The sequence below is a fragment of the Mustela lutreola genome, chromosome 16, assembly GCF_030435805.1.
Source record: "Mustela lutreola isolate mMusLut2 chromosome 16, mMusLut2.pri, whole genome shotgun sequence".
Taxonomy (NCBI): Eukaryota; Metazoa; Chordata; class Mammalia; order Carnivora; family Mustelidae; genus Mustela; species Mustela lutreola.
The window spans coordinates 17,346,404-17,364,437 of record NC_081305.1 but is presented as its reverse complement, the minus strand read 5'-3'; the positions used below and the strand labels follow the sequence as shown (position 1 = coordinate 17,364,437).

General features: G+C 52.2%; 1 protein-coding gene across 10 annotated transcripts in view; it reads right to left on the bottom strand.

Moving 5' to 3' along the window:
- Positions 1 to 18,034, bottom strand: part of SMPD3 (sphingomyelin phosphodiesterase 3) — an 81,369-nt gene that overhangs the window by 24,033 nt on the left and 39,302 nt on the right. For 2 of the 10 annotated variants that reach the window (XM_059153056.1, XM_059153051.1), the window contains exons 1-2: positions 3,930 to 4,135; positions 3,554 to 3,616 (exon numbers count right to left, since the gene is read on the bottom strand). The exons of 1 other annotated variant lie outside the window; for it this stretch is intronic. The gene's annotated coding sequence lies outside the window, so the exon portion shown is untranslated. 7 more of the 10 variants (XM_059153049.1, XM_059153048.1, XM_059153053.1 and 4 more) reach the window with 6 other exon arrangements.

The following is an 18,034-nucleotide window of genomic DNA, read 5'->3' as shown; positions in this document are numbered from 1 at the left end:
GGGCCACCCAGGCGCCCCTACCTGTAGTGTTCTTGACGGTGGCTGCTCTATCAGCCTGGGTCCCAGGGTGTGGAACCATGGAGCAGCGCCCCAGCTAACCCTGCTCCCCACATGTCATAAGAGCAACGACAGAAAACTGATTATAAGCCACAGCATAACCCCTCCCACCCTGACCAATAGAGGAAGGCTGCTCCCTCCCTCCTTCCCTCTTTCTTTCTTCCTTTCTTTCTTTCTTTCTTTCTTTCTTTCTTTCTTTCTTTCTTTCTTTCTTTCTTCTGTATTTATTTGAGAGAGAGAGAGAGTGAGAGGGGTAGAGGGAGAGAGAATCCCCAACCAACTCCAAGCTGAGCACAGAGCCCGAGGCAGGGCTCATCTCACCGTGAGATGGAGACCTAGAGTAGGAGGCTTAACCGACTCTGTCACCCAAGGACCCAGGCTTCTGATTTCTTTAATCCATTTACCAAAAACAAGACTAACTGATCAACAGCCCTCAGTTTCCCCAGTATATAGCCAGATTGATGCCCCAGACCCAACTCTCTTTAAGAAAGATTTTAATGGCAATAATGATGTTCCTCTGCCCTAAACCCGGACCAGATCAGGGGCTCACTGCTTTCCATCCCTCCGTGTATGTACTGAACAGCTAATTCCCTGCTCAGGGCCATGAGGCATCTGGAGAGCTGAGCCTGAATCTTTTCATTTTTAATGGAAATCACTCCTGCTCAGAGAAGGGGCCACTGCTATTGATAGAAGTATTAAAGTAAATCCACACACACGGGTTCCAGGGACCCGTTGGTTGGTTCCAGGGACCCAGCCAGACCCACAGGGGACCAGGCAGGAGGGAGTGTCGAAGAGTACACTGGGGGGGCGCAGATCGAGATGGTGCAACAGCAGATCGAGATGGTGCAACAGCCTGTGCTTAAGGGTTGGGGTCCGACACTGCCGGGTTGTGCTGGCCAAGGGGTGCTAGCCTGGGCTGGAGAGGGCGGAGAGCTGGGAGGCGGGGGGGGGGGGTGTGCACCTGGCATCCAGCTCTTCTGAGTCTGACGCAGCACTGTGACTGCGGGGTATTCTGCAGCAAGGCCCCAGGAATTTCTGGGGGCAGAGCCTGCTTTCTAGGTGTGTGTATTTTAGTGTGGGGTGTCCTCCTGGAGGGCATGGAGACAGGAAGGGGGTACGTGGTGGCTGGAATGAGCAGTGAGCAAGGGAGGGAGATACAGGAGAGTCTGGGAGAGCCGAGAGCAGGCATGTGGGAAGCAGAGGTGCTCTGAAATCCTGCCCAGGGGGCCACGCTCTGACCACAATGACCCACCCGGTCCCAGGTGGCCGGCAAGGACATGCCAGGGAGGAGCAGCTGTGAAACATGGGCCTGAAAGGAGGATCCAACACATTCACTGACAGTTTGCTTAAGCCGGGCTTGTTTAAGTTAAATGCTTAGAATGTCTGAGTGAGTAGCTTCCCACCTACACCACACGATCAGCCTAGCCTCCAGTTCGGCTCCGAGCAGGGCGAGCAGAGCCTCACTGGCCCGGCCCGTGTCCTGCCCTCTGGGATGGATGAGTGACCCTCTGGCTGGCTAAGGGTCCGAGCAGCACCCCTGGCTTGAGGCTTCCTGCACCCCCCTCACCACTAGAGAGACGGTAGATAGGGGGTTCCACCAGGCTTTGATAAAGTTTTGGAGAGAAAATTGCCAGAACAGAGGTCAGCACCGAAAGGGAAACGGTCTATACCGTTTCAACCTGATTTTGCTTTTAAAAATAGGCCCCACATGAGACTTCAGCTGCGTGATCTCATCCATCCCGCGGCCCTCTGCCCTGGGTCCTGGGGCCACCATCCTTCTCATGCCCCTTCTGTCCCTGGAGCTGTGGCTTCTCTGAGCCTTTGGTTGTCCCCTCTTCCCCTGCCCACCCTGAGGAGCTAGACCTGCCTCTTCTCCGCTCCCTTCATTGAATGTTCAGTATCACCTGTTCCCAGGTGTCTCTCGGGATAGCTGACTTCTTTGTCCACTGCATCCCCCTCCTTCCCCCCCTCCCCCCTGCCCAGTTCTGTCTCCTGAATAGTCCCTGAGGCTCTGGACATCCTCCATACCCTGCCTCTTCCCACCAGCTTCTGTTCTGCCTCCCTAATGCCTCCTATCCACTCCCAGGGTCACAGCCAGCTCAGGCCCCGCTCTGTCCCAGCTAGACACTGCCCAGCCACTACCTGTCTCCCTGAAGCTGACCTCCCTTCCTCTGGAACCACATGGCAGCTACAGGGATCTTTTTAAACTATACCGTAGACCACACTGCTCCCCTGTTAAACTCTTCAGTGACCCCTCCTGACCCCAGGAGGATGCCCAAGCACCTGGCAGGGAAGGGCACACTAGGCTCAGCATTCTGGTCTACAGGATTGCTCTGCATTCCCTCCTACCTGTGAAGTCCCAAGGCCCCTGTGTGGTTCCCGACCACACCCTTCTAGGCCTCCCTGCCTTTGCTGGGGCCATTCCCTCATAGGCCTCATCTGTGGGCTGGGATGGGGCTCAGGCTCAGGAGGGGGCTCAGGGTTCAGAAGTCACCGTGACAGTCTCTCAGTCTCTTCACCAATCCCCAGCCAGTTCTCTTGCTCTCTGGCCCCAGAGCTAACGAGAGGGACCTTTAACCTGGCTGGTGGTTTCTGTGCATTTATTGCCCCTATTGGCAGTCTGCACACCAGAAGGGGGACCAGCCCCCCACATCTTCAGACTTACTAAGCTAGAAGCAGAACTAAGAGAGGAGGCTGAGCAATGGTGACAAATTCCATTTCTCAGAGCAAAGGGGGGAAGTGAGGAAGTGTCATAGATGGCCTTGTGGATTGTCTCTGCAGATCAGGGACTGTGCTCTTGTGGTTGACACCAGCAGCCTCTGAGCTGTTCAACAACCCCCCCCCCCCCAGCCCCACCGCCCCTGCCCCTAGTCCCAGGAATGCAGGTTTTTGTGTTCTAACTCCTAGGCCTGTGTCCCCCTGCAAGCACTTAGGTTTTATCACCTGACTAGCTGTGTCCAGCTCAGAGCAGGCAGATAATAGGAGCCCTGAGGACCCATAAGCCTCAGCAACTCCCCTTCCGTCCCCTCCCCGGCCCAAATCGCTTTCCACCAGTTGTTTGACAGTGCTTGTTTCATAGCATCCTTACCAGCTCTGGGGTTTAAGCAATTAAAAGAAAAAAAATTTTTAATAGTTTAGTAGGTAATGCTATCTGGTTACATTTCCCGACATTTCAATTATATTGTATTCCTCCACTTCTGTGAAGTGCTGCCTCAAGTCTTCCCCGTGTATTGAAGCAGTTTGTATTTTCTCCAAAGATTTGGGTGGGTGAGACACACCCCCTCCCCTGGCCTTGCTCGCCTCAGAGGGAGGGAGAGGGGTCGGCCCAGAGTGCCAGCCCCCTGATGGCTTACCCAGAGCTCTGTTTCTAAACTTTTTAACCAAACAACAGAATCTTTTCTTAATTTCACACAGCACCTCTTTATATAAAACATGAATAATTCGCCTATGTGGGGAGACCTGTGCATCACTCCCCCTCCAGAAGCCCCTGTCTTACCTGAGGAGGGGCTGCTGGGACCCTCTTGATCGTCTGAAGAGGGGAAGCCACCGCAATCGGGACCTGAAAGCAGATGAGCGGTTCACAGGGGGTGTCGGGGACTCAACCTACAGCCACCCAGCAACCCAGAACAGGTGAGCCAGGTACAAAGACCAAGGGGCCCCACCTGCGCCAGAGGCAGCGCCACACCCTCCACTCGCCAAGGAGAGGGTGTGGACCCGGCTGTCCCCGAGGACACGGACGGAGGAAGTGCAGCCGGAAGGGGTGGAGGGGCACGGAGGTTTGTGCCACAAACCTGCACAGGCCTGGGGGGAAGTAGGAGGGCTGACAGGTGGAGAGGGCTCTGCCTGACGGGTGAGAGGGATGAGAACTCTACCAGAACAGCTGGACCCGGGCCAGGCTGCGGATGTGTGAGGTGGGGAGCGGAGAGAGGCGAATTCAGAGCTCCAGCCTCGGGGCCTGGGTTAGATCTGATAGACGAAGCTGGAACAATGGGAGCTTTCCCCCAGGACCTTTGTGTAATCTCAGCCTCGCCAAGATACGTGGGGATGGGAGAGAGCTGAACCCAGGCGGTAAAAGAGCTGAACCCAGACGGGGGCCACCCGGACCAGGGGTGGGGCAGGGAGGAGGAAGCCGCACGGAGAGAAACAGGGCGCGTTCGCAGCAGATAAGGGTAAAGATAGTTGTCTAGGGGACGTTCAGCAGAGACACTTCTTGACCTCAGTGGGGTCTACTTAGGGGACGGTCGGGAGGACCCTCTGTGAGCGGTGGCCTTTTACACGATGTCACCGGCTCTCTGCATCCCTCGCTGGCTCAGTCCGCAGCAGCTCCAGACACGCCCCCCAGTGGGATTGGTGGGCTGGGCCTCTCTCTTTGGCTCCGCCCTCCCCTTCTAACCTCGCCCCAGGCCTCGAGTATTGACCTCTCCCGGGACACTCTGGCTCCGCCCCCTGGCCCCAGGCCCGGGCCTCTCTCTGACCAAGTTCCCTAGCTTCAGGCGCTCCGGCTCTTTAGTCCCGCCCCTAGTCCCAAGTCCCGCTCTCAGCTTTCCAGCCTTACCCTTGACTTGAGGCCCTGGGAAGTTCAACTCCCACCCCGCGGGGCTTCGTGCGGCCCTCGTCGGCCCTCCACCTTTTCAGGCCAGGACCCTCTTCAGTACCGTCACATCGAGCAACCATTCCTCCCCAACCCTCTCCTCCGGACCAGTTCCCGTCCTTTATAGACATTTACTTTGCAAATCACTCAAACTGTGTTTCCGAGAAATCCGGAATTTAAGTCCCGGTCTCTTGGCCCACAAGCAGAAGGAGTTGCAGAGGGCTGGCAGGAGTGTTTCTTTTCTCGGAAAACAACTGGCTCTCTCTTGCTTAGGAATCCCCATGGAGAAGCTCCAGGGAGACCCGGGTTCCAGGCCTGGGTCAGCTATCCATCTGAGCCTTAGGTACCCCCTTCCCGGTCAGACATGAGGTCACTCCAGTGTCTTGGGCAGCCGCGACCAAAGGAGCATGGGTACTTGATGTTGCCACATTAGAGTGGGAAGAGGGAAGCCATGGCCCCTAGGACCTGTGTTCCCCCCAGGAACCCTTTTTCCCATGTAGACACCCTAACTTGTTTCCCCCTGAGTTAACCACCTGGAGGCATCCCTCCCCACCTATAGTTTGGGGAGTCCAACCTCCAACCCATAGCCAGGAGGTCAGAGGGGGCCTTCTTCCGGCCTCCAGGGGAGGTCCTGTCCCCTGTACCTGGGATGCCTGCCTCTTTACCCTCCACAGGCTGATGACTTATGTGCACCTCTGTCCTTCACCCTCTTCGTGGGCTGACCTGACCCTAGGCCACAGGCCGGCAAGCATCTAGAAGTGGATACGAAGGAGGCAGGCCTCTACTGAGCCATCCCAGCCCACATGACTCTCAGGCCCCACCACCCTGGGGTGGGGGAGGAGCTCAGTCCACGTCTCTCAACAAGAAGTTTCTCAAGGAAGCCCTTTGTCCTCAGACCTTCCGTAAACTGTCCCCCTCCAGCTGCACAACCTCTCTCCCCCACCAAACTCTTCTAAAAAAAAAATTCTCTGCACATTTTTTCAAAATAGAATTAAATGACAGGAACTATTTAGGGAGGGGCTCCCGAGAGGAAGTGGGATCACTACAACCTTGAAATTACAGGACTTTTTTTTTTTCCCTCAAAAGAAAAACTCATCCAATCATTGATATTCTCAGTCAGATCCTGTTTTGAAATATGCTCCCCTCTGTCCTTTCATAAACTATAGGCCTTCTCCCTCTTTGAAAATAAGAGCACATCAAATTAGGGATTAGAAATGGGGAAAATTCAATCAGAGCCGCCCTCAGGCCTGCTACACATCTCAGTTCATTCCTAGGCCAACAGTATCGGCTCCCGCTACAACCCAGCCCAGCATCATCATTCAACACGCACCAGTAGGAAATGGTGAAACAGAAGGACCTTTCATCCCCGAGTGAGTGAGGACTGCAGGGCTGCTCTCCTAGCTCCGGAAGCCGGCAGTGCCTGGGCAGAGTGGAGTCAGGGCCCCTTGCTTAAATAGGCAGTAGGGGAGGGCGGGCCTGGGGGGCGGGCATGGAAAGTGGGCTGTTTATCCAGCACAGCAAGGCAGTGTCTACGGATCCAGCAGTGGTCCTGAGCTCGCGCCTGCCTGCTTGTCCACCAGGAGCCCGCAGGCCCCAAGACCGCAGACCAGCACCTGGGTTGACCTCTGGTGGACGTGCAGCTCCAAGTGAGCCCATGTCCCTGGATGTTTGGGCCAGGTTCCTGAATGCCTCTACGTCCCCTGAGACATAGCCCAGTCAGGAGAACCAGCAGTGGAGCTGGATGGATCTGCTCCCTAGAACAGTAAGTAGTGGCCTCAAGCACGGCATCTCTCCAAGCCTTAGTTTCTACTTCCTTTCTACAGTTTCTACTTTCTTCCTAATTTCACAGGTCCAGAAATAATGTGTGCACAGGGCCTGGCACCTAGGAGGTTGATTTATTTATCCACATGGTAATGCTGGGGCCAGGAACCTTCATTAAGGTTCAAGCCCAGAGATGTAACATATGTAAAGTCACACAGCCCTCTAGCTGAGTGTCAGGGTCAGACATCTTGCAGACCTGAGACTAGGTTGGGTTGCTGGAAGCCCCTTGGGGTGAGGGTGAGAAGCAGTTGCTGGCCTTGAGGAAAAGTGCTGACTGAGTTCTGGTGAAGGGATTTACCCTTAAACATCCAATACCAAGGCAAGAGGAGAGGCATGGCTGGACTGGCATGCTCAGAGGCTGGTCTGTGCATTTGGTTGAGACCTTATTGGCGGCGTGCAGAAGTACCCCAGATTCACTGCTAGCCGTGGCTGGTGAGAGGACCTTCCCCCCACCAAATGCATATATTACAGCCCTAACCCCCAGTGTGGCTGTCTTTGAGAAGTAATTAAGGTTACTTTGAGAAGTAATTAAGGGAAGTAATTAAGGTTAAATGATGTCAGAAGGGTGAGACCCGATCAGATCAGTGTCCTTATAAAAAAAAAAAAAAATCTGAGGGGCAACTGGGTGGCTCAGTTATTAAGCATTTGCCTTTGGCTCAGGTAATGATCCCAGGGTACTGGGATCAAGCCCCTCATTGGGCTCCCTGCTCAGTGGGAGCCCTGCTTCTCCCTCTCCCACTCCACCTGCTTGTGTTCCAGCTCTTGCTATCTCTCTCTGTCAAATAAATAAATAAAGTCTTAAAAAAATAAATAAACAAAATGCAACACAGAAAACTACTTCATCTTAAAAAAAAGAAAAAGAGAAAAAAAGACATCTGAGCCTCCCACGGCCTTATACCTGCATGGAGGAAAGGCCAGGTGAGGACTGCAAAGCCAGGAAGAGAGCTCTCACCAGAGACCCGATCAGCCACAACCTTGATCTTGGGCTTTTAGCCTCCAGAATTGGGAAAAAATACATTTCTGTTGTTTAAGCCACCCTGTCTGATCTTTGGTTCTAGCAGGCCCAGCAGACTAACACAAGTGGATACGATTGAGCCTGGGGAGCATGGAAAAGGACCTCCAGTTTACACAGCTGAATGGAGGCTGAAGTCGCTCATTGGCCAGGGGTGCTGTGGTGTTGGGGGACATTTGCACGGATCTGTCCAGGTGGCAGTAGAATATTCAGACCCACAACTCCTCAGAGAAGTCTTGGCTAGAGCAGGATTTGGGAATTATTAGCGTACGTTAAATCTCAGGAGTGGCTGAATTTCATCAAATCACTTCCTCTTTCTTTTTCAACTGGTCCGTTTTAATCCCAGTGTCTTGTTATATCAGATTTTGTCTTTCATATTTTTGTAAAAAGCCAGAAATTCCCTCTCTCTTTTTAAGTATAATTGTGCACAAATTCCGCCTCCCCTACCCCCTACTTTTTAATGAGTCTGTTTTCTTCTACTTACACATAGCAAGTCTTAGGAGCATAATTGCCATGGGGTTAGAACACTCCTATGTGGTTCGAATGCCACATTTCTATCCGAGATTCATCTTGTCTTCAGAATCTCAGTCCTCTTGTCATTCTTATCCAAGTTCAAAAGAACGTATCTCCCTTCAGCTTGCCAGATCATTCCATACTGTAACTAGCAAATGCTGATTTCTTTCTCTTGGAGTTAAACTTGAAAGGCACAGTGTGCGTTCTTTATTTCTAGGCAGAGCTGTTTTTTTCATCTCCCTCGGAACTTTTCTTGTATTGTTTCTTATCTGACTGTTTCCCTCATCGTGTGCCTCGCCCTGTTTTTCTTTCTCTCACCAGCTGTAGGGCTGTGACACCATCTCTCATTTCCAAGTGGGTTGTTTGTACCTCTCTGATTGTCTTCTTTGTTTGCATTTCTGGTTTGATGTCTTACTTTAGCCTCAACATCCCTGCTTTCTTTGCTCTATTGTTTCAGTCATCTCAACGTCTACTTTCGGACGCGTTTCAGTTATTCTATCGTTTCCACCATGGAATTACAGCTTTTTTGGGGGGAGGGGGCTGGGTCAGGGAGTTCTGATCTGTTCTTGTTATTATTGTTTTTTGTCACATTTCTCTCACAGTCGTTATTACACTGTTCATCTTATTTGTTCCTCGGGCATTTCAAATTCCATCATTTAAAGACAAACGAACTGACACATAATTGAGGGCCCACTGTGTGCAACCGCTGTTCTGTATTTAGCGCTTGTCGGAGCCCGCTGCTGCTGTAGGTTTGGTACAGCAGAACTCTGCAGCTAGAACTGGTTTGAGGGAGGTTCTGGTTAACTCAGATTTATTCCATCTTGTTCCAAAAAAGACTTAAACTGTGTTCTACGTACAATATAATAGATTTTTTTAAAGCAGTGAGGGAATTAGAGTTAAGGGAGAATAAAGGTAGGAAAAGCAAGTAGCTCAAGAGAGTGTGCAGGGGGTGAGGGTCTCTGTATTCTGTTAGTGGCCTCAGTAGGCACAGAGGGGTTGTGTCTTATGACTAAGGCTTCTCCTTTTTATTTCTGCTGGTGGTGTTGACATGACCCTTTGTTTCAATTTGTTACTTGAAAGTCTGTTGCGCAGAAGAGGTGCCTTTGGTGTGAACCACTCTGCAAGCCCCCTAGGTGGGGAACACTTAAAATTTTTTTCCCAATAGGGATGGAATTGGAAAGAGACAGAGGCAAGAGGCACACCTGATGGTGTGGGCGGGCTGCATGTAAACGGTGGGACAGACTCCTGTTCGTCTTTCAAAAAGTTGGTATTGATTGAGCAACTAATCAGCTGTGTATTTCCTGAGATCTGAATCAGAGAGCTTCCCTGTTTTGGGGTAGCAAGTGTAATCTGGGAATGGAAAGCTTCTCGGGGTCTCTCTGTTCCCACAGAACTCCAGAGTGGCCTCATTTCACACCTCTCAGGAAACAGTTTTCCGAGTGACAGATTGATTGGTGTATGGGCGGTTACCAAAAAAGAATCTATTTTATTAGCTATTTGTCTTGCAAAGTGAAATCGTTTTTTAAAACTTTATCAAAATGTCATCGTCCTGGGGTTGTGCCCCTGGCTTGGAGAGACGATCCGCAGACCCCACAGGGGAAGGGCTACCATGTTTGGGTCTTCCACGAGCCCTCCTCAGATGAGGAGCCTGGGATGTGCTGCCCAGCCGGAGGCTCTCTCAGGGGGCAGGGCTTGTGGGGGTTGAGGGCATGAGGCGCAGCTGGGCACCAAAGGGGTGTTGCCAAATCTCATCCTGATGCCTGAAATGGCTCTCTCTCTCTCTCTCTCTCTTTTTTAATATACCACGGGAAAAATTAGAATTTAGACATTCATACACATGAGAGACCACGTACAGGTAACTTTGCTTTTCTATTTGAGAAAGCAATAGGAAACATTGCACTTATTCATTTTTTAAAAATGAAAACCAAGGATATAAAATCTTTAAAAAGTATTTGGTTTTCTATTGGTGGCAGTTAAAGAAGAGAGAAAGATAGAGGGGGACTGAAAGCAGTGGAGGGAAGCCAGAGGGTGGAGTTAAGTCCCCCAGAAGCCTCAGTGGGCGCAGCCCCCATCAGTCGGCCAGCGAGCAGAGGCTCTCTTCTTGGCCCTTCCCTCCGCCCTCAACTCGTCCCATCCAGAGTCAAGGCCAGTCACTTCCAGCTCTGCAGTCCATTTCCGGTCCCTGCTCCTTCTCTTCTCTCCCTTCTTGGGCCTCCTCAGTTTTTGCCTGCTGTGGGCCATCTACCATGCTCAAGTCCCAGCCCAGGTTCCCAGCCCAAGCCGCTCTGAGTTCATGCTGCCCCTTCCTCTGTCCAGCACCTCCAGATCCCCCTCTGTACAAAGAACAAATCCCTCTACCCAGCCTGGTTTGGGGGCCTTTGGTGATGGGGCGCAGCCTTCCTCTGCCTCATTTCTGCCTCTCCTTCCCTCCCACTGGTTGGTTCTGATGGCCCCGGCTCTGGCTTTTATCTTTCCTGGAACACTGCATACTCTTTCACGCCTGCGTGCCTTTGTACATGCTGTCCCCAGTGTCCGGGACACCCCCCGTTGGTCCACCTGGCACCCATCCTCTGTGGCTCAACTCTGCAGCTGCCAGCTCCCAAACTTCAATCTCACACCCACCGAGTATCAGACTGTAGCCGAGAGCCCCCTGAGCACTGAGCACAGAATCCATTCCCTGAAAGACACTCAGGGAGCCCCGATTGGATTATATAGTGGCTTCTAACCAGGCCAGAATGACGGTCACCAAAACGTTCAGTTCCCTCTGTCTATTCCAAGTGGTACAGCAGGAGCTCTGAGAAAACTTCCTGGTCATTTGAGCTAGTGCATCAGTTAGACTGCCGTGTAGAAAGGGAGATTTGGGAATATGTAGCTAGAGTGGCAGAGCCTAGGTTTGAAGTAAGACTCATCCATGGCCCCCTCCTGGCTTGAGTTTTGACCCCACAGGGCTCCCTAATGCTCAGAAGGACCCACGGGCAGGGGAGGAATCCCCCCAGAGGTCTGGGAAGGCTGGCAGCCACCGCCCTCCCCTCTGCTGCCACCCTCCTGTGTCCCAGAGGGATCTGAGGTGGATGGTGCCACTATTTGTTCTTAACACCCGAGTGTGAATCAGTGTGGGGGCTGTTCCCTTGGATGTCTGTCTGGGCAGAGAGCTGGGGGTGCTGGGAAGCGATAAGCCAGCAGGAGCCAGGCAGAGCTATTGTTGGGGGTCACCGGGTGTCCGGTCAGCCCCCTCATCTCTCACTGTGTCCTTCGGACTTTCCTCCACCATTCATTCTCCACACAGAAACCAGGGTCCTCTTTCTACACGTAAACCCAAGCACCCTCCCAGCTGAAAACACCCCCAGGATAAAACCCGTGCCCTGAGTCCGCCATCCTCTCCGGCGTCCCTCCTCGCTGCTCGAGCCTCCAGAGCTCTCCTTGCTCCGTCTACAGTTCCTGGTCTCTTTCAAAGCTGGCCTTTCCTCGCACTGTCCCCTCCCCCTGAAACCCCCTTGCCTGGCTTGCCGGGCCGGCTGCTCCTCCCCGTCAGGCCTAAGGGAAGCCTTCCCAGTCTCCCTTCATGCTTACTATTAGGGAATCCCATAGGGAGCGCCCATCGCTCCCCTTCCTGCCTCTGAAGAGGCTGGGACCAGGGTCACGTGTCAGACAGTCCTGGCTACCAGCCTACAAGATTATGGGGAATGACAACTGGGTTGGGGGGGGGGGGATATGCCCCAAATGTGCCCCTCCAGAGGGAGATGTCAGATCTGGTTCTGGGAAGTTGGGGGCCTTATAGGAGGACGGGGATCATCCAAGAGGCAGGCAGTTGCTTGGCACGTGCCTGAGCTTTGGCCACGTGGGCGCCGCGCCGAAGCCCCAGCTGTGGATGAGGGCAGGTGGAGGACAAAAGGGGGTCAAGGACAGAACCACGGGACTCATCCCATTTTTGGCTCAGTGAGGAAAGAGGAGCCAAAATGAACACTTGGGAGAAGGCGGAAGAATGCAGAAAAGGTAGCTAAAATATAGCACTTTTTTTTTAAATTTAGTTCTCAGATAATCTTACTTTTTTTCTTTTTCACTTAGAATAGCTGGAAAAGGAGGGCCCTATGTGGCAGTCCCTGGATGAGAAAACCATGTGTCAAAGCTTGTGCCGGGTCCCTCACTCTATTTTTAACTTCCTGACACTACCTCTTTGAGCCCTGAGCAGGACTCCTGGCCTGAGGTGGCCCGAGCCGGCACCTCCGAGGCTGAGGTGGCCAGCCCTCCCTTCGTTCTTCAGAAACCACCAAAAAGCCAGCCATTCACTTCTCTTGACCAGAAATAAATGCATTAGATAAATGTTCTCAGGCAACCTTGAGGGATGTGGACACGAAATTATCCCATAAATTACTTTTGTTTCCTCTCCTCAGTTCAGAGTTGGGTTTTTGGTTGGTGGTGGTGTTCACATTAGTACATGAAAGTTGGACGGTAATTAATATTCTTAAAATAGAGTGCCCCTATTCCCAAGTTTAGAAAGAAAAACCACCCAGGAATGAAAGAATGTGGACGCATGTGAAATGCGACTTCTACTAGCCACAGAATCTTTTATGAGCCTCAGTGGGGAGCGCCTGGCCTGTGGGATTTGTGGCAGAACACGCCAGGGCCGACCGTGTCTGCGGTTGCTTTTCATTCTGTTCCCAGTTCCAGGTCAAGGAAGCCTTTGACATCGTGGCCAGGAGCTGTGGGGGGTTCACCAACCTCTAATTACAGTTCTTTTTTAAAATATTGATGAACAGTCCCTCTGTTGATTCACTTGTTTTTAAACAGGGTGGCTGTAGCGAGCAGACTCTCCAGGCCTCCTCAGGCCACAGAGCCTCTCCCTGCACCTCGAGGTGCTGGGATTCTCTTTCAAATACTGAAGGAAGAAAACTGCCCCTATGGGTGTGTGTGGGGGGGTCACTTCAGGATTCAAACCCAGGCCTGGCTGGGCTGCAGAGGGAGGCCTTGCTTTCCCCAGACAGGGACTTTGGGCCTATGCCGCTCCTACTTAGGCTTCAGGGTTGGGGTGCAGGCTTAGGCAGGAGGGGCTGCCATCCTACTCCCACCACCCTCTGGCCTGAGACCCCACTGCACCTCTGGTCACCCTGTCCCTGACATGTCTGCTACCTGGGATGGAGACAAGTAGGACTGGAGGGGATCACTTCTAGTCCGAGGGGTCCGGAAGAACCATGTGCCACCCGTCCCATCCTGGGGACACCCACACAGAAGGACCTAGCAGGCCCAGGCTCCCCCAGAGGCACCTGACTACAATGTGGATACGGGAGGTGATCCCTATTTTCCTGGAGGACTTGGTGCCTGGTCAGCTGCTTCTTGCCTGTACTACTAGCTTTTCATCGCCTGTCCCCACGGGCTGAGGACTTGGCTGGCAGCCAAGCATTGACATGGTTTCTGTAAGAACCTTGTCTAGAGAAAAGCACCTCATTACAAATGGGATATGTCAGCAGTGCCCATGATACTCCAGAGCTCCTGACTCTGTGGGGCTGAGGCCAGGCTCCTGACGCCATCACCTTCCCCATGCTACAGCTTAGCCGAGTAGCTACTGTTGTGACCATTTTACAGATGAGGTGCCCAAGGCTCAGAGCAGTGAACCTTGCTCCCTAAGATCACCGTGGAGGGGGTAGCATTTGAACCCAGCTCCAGCTCCATCTGACTCTGAAACCACAGCTCTTCTCAGTCCGTCCTGCCACAGAACTCCTGGTCCCACTTCCGACCCTTGGCAAGTGGCCTCTGTAAGAGGCACCCTCAGATACATGCGATGTTGTGGCCTTGGGGGAGGGTGTCGTGAGCTCTGCTGTGGTGCTGCTTGTCAGATCCTGCCCCGCTCGGCTGGGGTGCCTCCTTAGTTGGGGGAACTTGTTGACATGACCCATTTGGACTACAATTTTAAGAGGTAATTATTGGATCAGCTTGGTGACCATCAGGCCCTTCTGCTACATGCTAGGAAATGGACATAACCCTGTTACAGGGTAAATCAGATATAATCAGCGCCTAATTCAATATGGTGGCTCTAAAGTAACATTTATCAAGTACAGAAGCAGGTCCAGTGAGTAAGACAACAGTAGTGGTTGGATTAGACTCAGACAAGAGGAACCCATTTGCTGATAGTTTTAAAAAGATTAAGTGGGAGAGACAAACTTTTCCAGCATTGTCCATTATTAGGTACATACACTCACATGTTCTAGACACACACGAGGGCATCTTCCAGATGTGCACACCTCAGCCTCACCTGGCCACACTTCATCCTTCAAGTTCTGACAAAAGAGCCTAGACACCTAGAACACCTTCCTGTCCAAAACTGAGCCTGGGTGATGAGCCAGTGGGCAGGGCTGGCCATTCCTACCCATTCTGTGCCTGAGAATCGGAAAATGCTCAGCTACAGAGCTTGAGTACATGGCCAGCTTCTGGCCAGCTCTGAGTAAGATAGAATCTCTCTTCTGACTGGTGGTTTGGGAGTTACATAGGCTAAAATAATAGTCAGATTTCTGGGTGATTGTGATGGCATCTGTTACTTTTGCATTCAATGGAATGTTCCGTCTCCGCCTCCTTCCCAAATGCCGGCCAAATTGACAGCAATTTGGGCCCACACCAGACCCTTCTCCGCAAACTTACAGAGGCAATGGTCACTAAGAACCAACGATGTTCCACTGACTGCTCCCCCAGCCTCCCTTAGCTATATGGGCCTGCCTTCCAGACCTCTGTGGAATCCTCCAAACCCCTTCACCCACACTGGGGCTGGCTAGTGACCTTTCTCTGAGCCCCCACATCTCCTCTTGGGCTCTTGGTCCCCCAGCTCATCTCACAACTGTTAAGAACTCTTATAATAAGTTCCTTATTCCATCACACTTACAATGATTCTGCCTCCCTGATGGAACCCTGAGGGATAAGGCACCCCACCTCTTCAGGTAGACCTCATTTCTCTCTTCTGGAAAATGGAGATGGTGCGAGACATACCAGTTCCAGGAAGGGGGCTGAATCCAGATGCTAGGCCTGAGCTCAGGATTGACTCTGGCTCGTACACAGGTCATAATCTGCGGATAAGCTTTAGGTCAGAATCCTGACCTAGTTGGGCTTTTTGGCTTGGCACCAGCTGTAGCAGCCCCGCAGAGCAGGGCCCTCATGAGGTCAGTGGAGGGGTTCCTGCTCGTGGCAGAAGATTGGTGCCACGATGGAGGGTTTAAGGCAATGGCTGCTAGTTAGAGCCTTTCCTGATGGGATGCTGGTGTCTCAGTCGGGAATGCAAGCCTAATTTGGAACATCATTCTCCCGGGAAGCCAGTGAGTGCTGAGTTAGGAGGCTTCCAAGAAGCTGCTGAGAAGGGCGAGAAAGGCTCCTTGGGCAGAGATGCGCTCTGCTGACTTGCTCATGCGGAGGCTGGTTCCCGAGATGCCGATGGGCTGGGGAGTAGATGTGTGGATGCTGGGTCTGGGCACTGCACACACAGTGCCTGCTTACCTCTGGCCCCAGGTCAGGGCTCCCACTGTCATACCCTGCCTGCAGATGTCCCCCTTCTTCCCTGACTTCAGGTCCCTGCTCAGATGCCACCCCCTCGGAAGAGCCTGTGCCACCCCGTGTGAACTAATGTCCCCTTCCATCACCCTCTATGGCCCTACCCTGTTCCACGTTTTTTTCCAAAGTATCACCACCCAACCCATGATGCATTTCCATGTTGTCTTTCTTCCTCCACTAGCAGGTAAAGCTCCTTGAAGGCAGTGCTCAGGTCTGTTTTGTTCACTAGTGGATCTGCAACACCCAGAATGGCACGTGGCTCACGATAGACACCACTGCAAATCCACTGCAGCAAGAGAAGTGTCCTGACCTCACCTCTACCTCTGTCTTCATTTGTGCTTGAGAACACCAAAGACAGCAACCCCAGCCTGGAGGAAGGCTCCTTCTTGGGGTCAGAAAGGTTGGTTTGATCAGTTAAGTACCAAACATGAGTTCTCAACACCAGGGGTCCAGTCTTTTCCTCTGATCATTACGCTTGATCTTAGGATCTGTAACCATTTTGAAAGTGGATTTGGGGTGATTAAGTTCTTTTCTAACCTAATCCTGTATGGAAAACAAGAGTTTTAAATGGAGTGAATTAGAATGGATTTGCTGATGTCTGATCAGTTGTGCGATCATTCACCCCAGCACATTTCAAAGCCGGGACTGGGCATACCGCCATGAAGAACATTCCCCTGGCTCTTCCTGTAAGGGAGGAGAGGAGACTTCTGTCCTTAGACTGGAAGAGTTGCATGGAGAGTCAGAGGGGCCATGGCCTTTGAGGAGCAGAGCTTTTGGAAAGCCCATGCCCTTGATTTTGTAGGGAGCACCAGTCCTGGCTGGTGGGTCTGCAGCCTGATGGGGATGGCTGGCAGTGCTCCAAGCCCTCACCGGGCTTCTCTGTTTTCTGTTGGAATCCTCCTGACCACAGCTTGGGAAATACAAGGACAGGTGTGCAGGCAGTGGTGCATGAGGAGGGTCTGGCAAAGGACTTTTGATAACAGGACTGCAGGGTCGAGTTGGGGGTCCCTCAAGGAGGAGGAGGAGGGGAGCCCCCTATGTCCCTGGCCCACCTGCCACTGAGGCCCGAGGTCCTGGGAGCTGGTGTGTTCACAGCTCAGCCCAGTACAGAATCTGGGGGTATCATGGCAGCAAGAAACAATGTTTCCAAGAAGATAAGGTAGAAAAGAAAGCTGTCCACCCAAACTGGAAACAAAAAGGCACTGATACTTGATGGGACCACTCTTGTGACCCGGAGCCTTATGGGAGACCCTGTTCTTGGCAACACTGGAAGCGGGGAAGCTGTGAGTTTCCAGTCACACCTGTGCAGACTTGCTGGGCCCAGGGCCACACTGGGGTAGAACCTGGCTTTTAGCCAATATTTGGTAACTTTCAGAAAATGGGATTTTCCTCTTCTGCTGATTTGATTTTTAACTTTGGGGATTTATCATTTGTTTAATCTCTAGCTTTTGGGTGCAGATAGCAGGGTTTCTTTCCCTAAGACAGATAGATGCTTTGATGGGGACTTAGGGTTATAGCCTCAGGACTCACAGCTGCCCTGCGTCTTCTGTCCTGTGGGCCTGGCTGGCACGGGCTGCCTGGCCAGTCTTCATTAAAGGAGATGCGCAGGATCATTCTGTCTGGGAGGTTGTATGGTCTGTTCCCATCATGAACCCAGCTACATTCAGATGAAATGGCAGCTTGGGGTACAGCGGCTTGGGGCAGTGTCACAAGGCTTATGTCACTCAATCCTCAACCCAGTCCATAGTCTGAGAAGTCCTCGGAGGTCACAGCTTTTTGCCCTCAGTCTGCTAGTGGCAAGGGCGGGATCTGCAGCCCCAAGGTTGTGTCACGAGAGCCTATGCTCTTAGCTATCCTGTCATTCTTCCCATGGTGCTTGTTTGATGATTCATTTCTTATTCTATATCCAGAGACAATGAGGTGGAAACCAGAAGAAAAGGGGGCTATTATGATAGCACTATTTGCCGTTTACCTAAATTGGATAATAAATCTCAGAGCTGCTTAACATACACATGTCGACCTCCTAAACATCTAGTTATCACTTAAAGCTATTTGATGGTAACTATGGTATAATGAATACTTTCGTATAGAAAATAAGATATTTTCTGTGAAATGGAAAAGTGAATGAGAAAGTGCATTTAGCCTGGCCCTCATCTTTCTTGGGGACAGGGCAACAAACCCGAGGTGGTGGGGGAGCTGCGCGCGGCCGCCGATGGCTGCACAAAGCACTCCCAGCCCCCTCCAGACTGGTGTGGTGCGCAGGGAGGGGAAGCCTGTCGCCTAAGCAGCAGCAGGCCCAGCTGAGTGAGGCTGCCGAGCCCCAAATAACTCCGTGCCCATTCATCAGCCTCAGCATAATTGGGCATCTGCCACTGGCATCTCCAGATGTTTGCCTTGATCAGACGTCGATGCGGTTCAGTGTTTTCATTGAGAGCCTCATAAAAAGCTCTAGCTGGTTGGGGACGCTTATTGTTCATTTTATTTGAGTTCCTTATCATGTGCAAAATGTTCCA